Source organism: Tamandua tetradactyla, chromosome Y (genome assembly GCF_023851605.1).
Source record: "Tamandua tetradactyla isolate mTamTet1 chromosome Y, mTamTet1.pri, whole genome shotgun sequence".
Classification (NCBI taxonomy): domain Eukaryota; kingdom Metazoa; phylum Chordata; class Mammalia; order Pilosa; family Myrmecophagidae; genus Tamandua; species Tamandua tetradactyla.
The window spans coordinates 5,989,106-5,996,627 of record NC_135354.1 but is presented as its reverse complement, the minus strand read 5'-3'; the positions used below and the strand labels follow the sequence as shown (position 1 = coordinate 5,996,627).

Here is a 7,522-nt window from a genome sequence, read left to right as displayed (position 1 = left end):
AGGATCATTCCACCCAGTCCTAAGAATACCAAGGGCAATATATAAGATTCTACAAAGGTTCCCTGAACTAGGGTGACTTTCCAGAAACCTACAACCTCCAGATGAGACCCTGGACCAGATAAGTTCTGAAAAATAGAGGGCCAGCCTCTCCAGAGCATCAGCAATTTCTAACTCCCTACCCTACATATTATTAACAGCCCCTCCCAACCTGAAAAAGTTATGATGGCCATAGACCAAATACTCCTAAAGAGTGGATTATAAAGATCAAAGATAATGGTGGAGTTATACAGAGAAAGTAAGATTGAACAAACAAATATGATTGTTGACTCACTAAAGTACTTTTAGTCTCAGTATCATAGAGCAGCTAGAAGTAAAAATCCAAAATTTTGGAATTGTAACTCATGCCAAACTCTTAAATCTGTTCTACAGCTTATTGTTGTGCTATGGCAAATTTATTGCCTCTTTGTATTTTTCACAAAAAAAAGGAAAAAATAATCTATTGTGATCATTAAAAAAGTATATATTTGTTCCTTCTAACCTATGTTCTGGAGGAGCCAGAAGGAAAAATCTGAGATGATGGTATGGTAGCCCAGGACAAACTTTGAGACCTATCCTGTAACTACTTTTTAAAGAGTGTTTTGAGGGCAGTGCCACAGTGGCTCAGTGGTAGACTTCTCACATTACCATGCCAGAGACTCAGGTTCAATTCCTGGGTCTGCTCATGCAAAAAAAAGAGTGCTTTAAAACTATTGCTTTTTCCCCTTCTATATGTTGTATAGATGTTATATTATACAAAAAATGTTTGGGAAAAAACCCTATTGGATATGTGGTTTCCAAGCATTTTCTCTCCTTCTGTAGGCTGTCATTTTACTTTCACTACAAAGTCCTTTGGGTTAAAAACATTTTTATTGTGATGAAATCACATTTATCTATTTTTTTCTTTTGTTGTCATGCTTTTGTGTTAAGTCTAAGAGGCCATTGTCTAACACAATATCTTGAAGAAGCCTTTCTATGTTTTCTTACACAAGTTTTGCAGTTTTGATTTTTATATTTAGGTCCTTGATCCATTTTAGTTAAATTTCATATGTGGCTTGAGGTAGGATCCACCCTCATTATTTTACACATGCATATCCAGTTTTCCCAGCACCATTTGTTAAAGGTACTATTCTTTCATCATTGACTGGACATGGAACACTTGTTGAAATAGTTTGCCCCACAATAGTTTCTTAAGTATGACATCAAGAGCCAAGGCAACAAAATAAATAAATTGGACTTCATCAAAATTAATTTTTTATTCAACAAAGGACACTATCACAAGTGAAAAAACAACCCACAAATGGGAGAAAATGTTTGCAGATAATATATCTGAAAACGGAATAGTATTCTATAACTTAACAACATAAAAACAAATTACCTAATTAAAAATGGTAAAAGTATTTGGATAGACATTTCTCAGAAGAAAATATACAAATGGCCAATAAGTACATGAAATGTCAACATCATAATTAAGGAAATGCAAATCGAAAGGACAATGAGATACCACTTCATATCAAAAAAGAAGCAAATTATTAAAAGCATGGAAAATAAGCGTTGGCAAGGATGTGGAGAAATAAACCCATGTATATTGCTGATATAAAATGCTGCAGCCACTGTGAAAAACAATTTGGCTGTTCCTCAAAGTGTTAAACATTGAACTAATGCATGATTCAGTGATTCTACTCCTAGGTTTATACCCAAATAATTCAAAACAAGAACTCAGACAAATACTTGCAAACCAGTGTTCATAATAGCATTATTTACAATAACCAAAAGGTGGGAAAAGCCCAATTGTCCATCAACACATGGATAAACAAAATGTGGTATATCCATACAATGGACTGCTATTTAGCTGTAAAAAACTATGATGTTCTAATACATGTTATGACATGGGTAACCCTCAAAAGCACTATGCTAAATGAATTAAGGAATACAAAAGAAGGATAAACACTGTATGGTTCCACTTATATAAGATGTGTAGACTAGGCAAATTCATAGAAACCAAAAGTAGAAGAAAATTTAACAGGATCATAGTTATTGCTTGATGGATATAGAGTTTCTGTTTGGAATGATGAAAAAATTCTGTATATAATAGTGAAAATTACAGAGTATATCACCGAATTGTACACTTAAAAATGACTAAAATGATAAAAATTTGAGGTATGGATATTTCCAAAATAAAAAGAGAAAAAAGATTGGCCATAGATGTGAAGATTTATTTCTCAATTATCAATTTAATTTCATTGATATATGTTTGTCCCTGTGCCAATTCTATGCTGTTTTCATACTGTAGTTTTCAAGATTTTTAAATCAAGAAGTATGAGGTCTCTAACTTCATTTTCTTTTTCAAGATGCATTTGGCTATTCACTTTTGATGATTGGTTCTTCCACTTCTGCAAAAACTGCTGTTGGAGGTTTGATTAAGATTGCGATGATGCTATAAATTGCTTCAGGTAAAACTGACATATTAATAATATTTAGTTTTCCAATCCATGAACACAAAATGTCCTTCCATTTATTTATGTGTTCCTTGACTAGGTTTAGCAATGCTTTGTTGTTTTTTGTGCATAAGACCTTTACAACCTTGGTTAGATTTATCACAACATATTTGATTTTTTTAATTGCTGATGGAATTGTTTTCTTCATTTTCTCTTCAGGTTGTTTATTATTAGGATATATATAAACTCTGGTGATTTCTTCATGGTAATCTTCTACTCTTCCTTTTTACGGAATTTGTTTATTAATTCTAGCACATTTTTGTGGATGTTCCAAGATTCTCTGTGTAAATGAATATAAGGAATGGGGAAGATTTTACTTCTTCTTTTCCAATTTGGATAACTTTTATTTCTTTTTCTTACCTAAATTTCTGGTTGGAACTTACAGTAAAATGTTACATAACAGTGGTGACAGTGGGCATCCTTGCTTTGTGCCTGATCTTAGAAAGAAACTTTCAACCTTCTACCATTGAATATAATGCTAATTGTGGGTTTTCATATATGCCCTTGACCATGTTGAGGAAGTTTCCTTCTACTTCTAGTTTTCTAAGAGTTTTTATACAAGAAGGGGTTCCAGAGTTTGTCAAGAGACTTTACTGCATCAATGGGGATGAACATGTGTTTTTCACCTTTGTTCTATTAGTGTGTTGTATAATTATTTTAATTTGCTATTGGATTTGGTTTGCTAGTGTTTTGCTTAGGATTTGAGCATCTATTTTCATGAGAGATAAGGATCTGCAATTTTCCTTCATTTAGAATCTTTGTCTGTCCTTGGTATCATGGTGAGGTTGACGTCACAGAATGAGTTAGAGAATATATTATTTTCCAGGTTCTTTAAAGCCAATATCATGAAATGCATTGATTTAAACATGGGAATTCATCCTCTCATGGTTTTGAGGCTGAGAAAAAGTTCAGCTCAATGTGTTCTCAAGGCAATGCTTTCTTTCTAAATGCTGACAGTGATTCTGGGCTCCTCTGCACATGGCAAGTCACATAATGGCATCTGCTGGTTTCTCTCTTCTCTTGTGGGTTTCATGGATTCAGCTTCTTGCTTCTATGGCTTTTTTTCCTCCCTGTATTCATCCCATGCATACAGGACTCCAGTAATGGGATTAAGAGCCATCCTGAATGAGGTAGGTCACACCTTACTGAAATAGCCTCATCAAAAAGTGCTGTTTACAATGGGTCTACTACCACAAGAATGTATTAAATTAAGAGCATATTTTTCTGAGGCTAATATAACTTCAAACTACCAGACAGGTGGTTCCTTACTCTTCCATTTTTGGGAAGAGTTGTTCAAGACTGGAGTTAATTCTTTTTGGAATGCTTGGTAAAATTCACCAGTGAAGCCATCTCGTTTGGGCTTTTCCTTTTGGGGAAAATTTTTGATGATTCATCTCCCTACTGCTATTGATTTGCTGAGATCTTCTGTGTCTTATAAGTATTTAGTAGGTATCAAGGAATTTGTCTATTTCCTTTAGGTTGTATAGTTTGTTGGCAGACAGTTGTTGATGGTATCCTCTTATAATCCTTTTTTCCTTTCTGTGGGGTCAGTATAAATGTCCCCCTTTCACATATGATTTTAATTATTTATGTCCCATCTGTTTTTTTCTTTGTCAGTCTACCTAAGTTTGTTGATTTATTGTTCTTTTTGAAGAGCCATCTTTTGATTTTATTGATTCTCTCTCTCTCTCTCTCATATTCCCTATTCCAATTATCTCCACATTTATCTTTGTCACTTCATTCCTTCCACTCAGTCTGGGTTTAGTTTGCTCTTATTTTTTACACTCCAGTTAGGGGATTAAGTCTCTGATTTGATATGATTTTTCCTTTTTTTGGGTACCAAATTACTTTATTTGAAGGAATGATACAAATGAAACAACATGTTTGGTGTTGATACAACTTAATAGAAAAGGCAAAGGTAAACCCAACATGCATGCACGGCCCTGGTGACCACAGAAGTCACCCTGTGACTCTGGGGAAGACAGCATAAGGCTTAACTCTCATCATCACTGTTTCCCAGGGTGTGCTTGACGAAGAGATACTCTGCCAAGCCAGAATCTGGGGTCCCCATCTTGTGCAAGTTGGTCACATAGTCACCCAACTCTTTGATGAATTTCACCTGCCCATTCAGGTAATGGGTCTCAATGAAGTCACACAAATGGGAGTCATTTTTGTCAGTGGCCAGTTTGTGCAATTCCAGTAGTGACTGATTCAACCGTTTTTCCAAATGTAATGCACACTCCATTGCATTCAACCCACTCTCCCAGTCGTCTCGTTCTGGCTTCTTGATATCCTGAAGGAAGATGCAACCACCTCATTGGTTCTACAGTTTCATAAGTTTCTCAGCATGTTCCCTCTCCTCATGAGATTGGTGAAGAAAATATTTGGAAAAGTTCTTCAAAGCCACATCATCATGGTCAAAGTAGTAAGACATTGACAGGGAGACGTAAGAGGTATAGAGCTCCAGGTTGATCTGGTGGTTAATGGCGGCCTCTGAGTCCTGGCTGTAGTCCTGGTGCACCTGCAATGGGGACGTGGTCATCATAGTGGGTGGTTGAGGAGAGGAGGTGGCAGCAGCTGCACGGTGCTAGAGAGGTTGTTGAAAGCTGCTCAGAGTGGACAGCCAACAAGGAGGAGGCAAGCACCGGGTTCTGTTCAAGCACTGTTGAAGCAGGAAATCACAGTGACTCTCCACGAAGACATCTGCCGCTGACTTTTCCTTTTTAATGTAAGCATTTGGAGTCATAAATTTCCCTCTCAAAATTGCTTTTGCTGCATCCTATCAGTTTTGATATGTTGTGCTTGTGTTTTCATTTGCCTCAGGATATTTCATTATTTCATTTATGATTTCTTCTTTGACCCATTGGTTACTTAGGAGAGCATTGTTCAACTTTCCTATATGTGTGAATTTTCCAGTTCTCCCTGTTATTGATTTCTAAAAAGAGTCTATCATGATTAGAGAAGATAAACTGCATGATTTAAATATTTGTAATATATGGAGAATTGTTTTGAGACCTAAGATATAGTCTATCCTTGAGAACAGTCCATATGCAGTAGAGAAGAATATATTTGACCTCTTTTGGGTGAAGTGTTCTATAAATTCGGTTAGATCTATTTAGTTTACACGTTAGTTCATGTCTTCTGTTTTCTTCTTTATCTCTGTCTAGATGCTATATCCATTATTGAAATTGAGGCAATATATCTCTTACCATTAATATAGAACTGTCTATTTCTTCCTTCTAATCTGTCAATATTTACTTTGTAATGTGGGAGCCTTTTCCATTTGATAAATATGTATCAAATGTGCATATATATATATTTACAATTATTTAAATATTCAAATATACCTTGAGGTGGGATGAAGAGATGAGATGACGAGATGGGATGATGAAATGATGAGACAGTGAGACAAGACAGTGGGATGAGACATGTAAACGAGACAGGATGATGAGATGAGATGAGACGAGATTGAATGATGAGTGGAGATGACAAGATGAAGCAAGATGATGAGATGAGATTAGATGATGAAACAATGAGATGAGATGATAAGACGAGATGATGAGATGAGATGATGACATGAGATTATGAGACAGGATGATGAGACAGACGATGTGATGGGATGATGAGATGGGATGATGAGATGTGATGAGACAAGAAGGGACAATGAGACAGAATGATGAGAAGAGATGAGATGATGAGGTGAGACAAAATGAGATGATGAGATGAGGAGACGGGACGATGAGATGAGATGATAAGATGGGATTATGAAATGTCAGACAATGAGACAAGACGGTGGGATGAGACATGGAGAATAGACGGGAATATGAGATGGGATGATGAGAGGATGAGATGTGATGATGAAACGAGATGACAAGATGGGATGATGCAATGACGTGACAATGAGACAAGATGGTTCAATGAGACATGGAGACTAGAAGGGATGATGAGATGACAAGATGGGATGATGAGAGGAGATGATGAGATGAGACAAGACAACAAGACATAATGACGAGATGAGATGAGACGATGAGACGAGACAAGATGAGATGATGAGATGAGACTGCGTGACTGGATGATGAGATGAGATGATGAGATGGGATGATGAAATGATGAGATAATGACTTCTGGAGAAGATGGCAGCTTAGCAAGGCACGTGGGTCTTTGTTCCTCCCTCAGAACAACTATTAAAGAACTAGAAAGAGTATAGAACAGCTCCTGGAGCCGCAACAGAGACCAGACACACAGTGTATCCCTTTCCAGAACAGCTGGACCTCCTAATAAACTCCATTGTGGTGAGGTCCCTGAGAGGTGAGTGCTCCCCCAAGCTGTGGTGGCTGGCAGCTGGAGCCCCTCCCTCCATCTTTCCTGGGCCAGCTGTGAGCTTTGGATCATGTTCCCCAAGCCACAGTGACCATAGCCCCTTCCACACATGTGGCTTCCTTGGCCTGCTGGAAGCTTTTTATTGGCAGGGTTCCCCATGCCATGCTGGCCAGTGACCCTCCACCATACAGTGCTTCCCAGGCCAGCTGGTAGCCTCGGAACAGCGGTCCCCCAAGCTGCGGGGGCTGGCAACCAGAGCCCCTTCCAAACAGTTGGCTTCCTGGTCCAGCTGGGAACATCGGAACGACAGTTCCCACAGCCGCAGTGCCTGGCGACCCTCCCCCACAGGCGACTTCCTGGAGGGAAAGGAAATAGTCTCCAACAGTAGTAGAAACTGAGCCCAACCTAACACCAATAGTGGCATTAAGGAACAACTTCTGACTACTAAAAATAGGCCCTCAGCTCAGGCGAAACTGATCTAGGCAGAAGTCCCTGATTGGGCTAACTGAAAAAGAGGAAAGGGAGTGAAACAGATCCTTCTGCAGCTGTTCCTACAGAGGCTTAATTGCCCCTGGTCTCAGTGCTGGGATTACATAGGTTACAATGGCCCCGAATGCAGAAATTGGTGGCTTTTAGGGCACTCTACCACCTGAACCTTCCCTGTGGAA

The 7,522-nt window shown here is 38.2% G+C and overlaps 1 pseudogene; it reads right to left on the bottom strand.

The window, feature by feature from the left end:
• Positions 1–4,405: 4,405 nt before the first annotated feature.
• On the bottom strand, positions 4,406–5,079 carry LOC143672565 (ferritin heavy chain pseudogene; annotated as a pseudogene).
• Between the last annotated feature and the right edge of the window lie 2,443 nt (positions 5,080–7,522).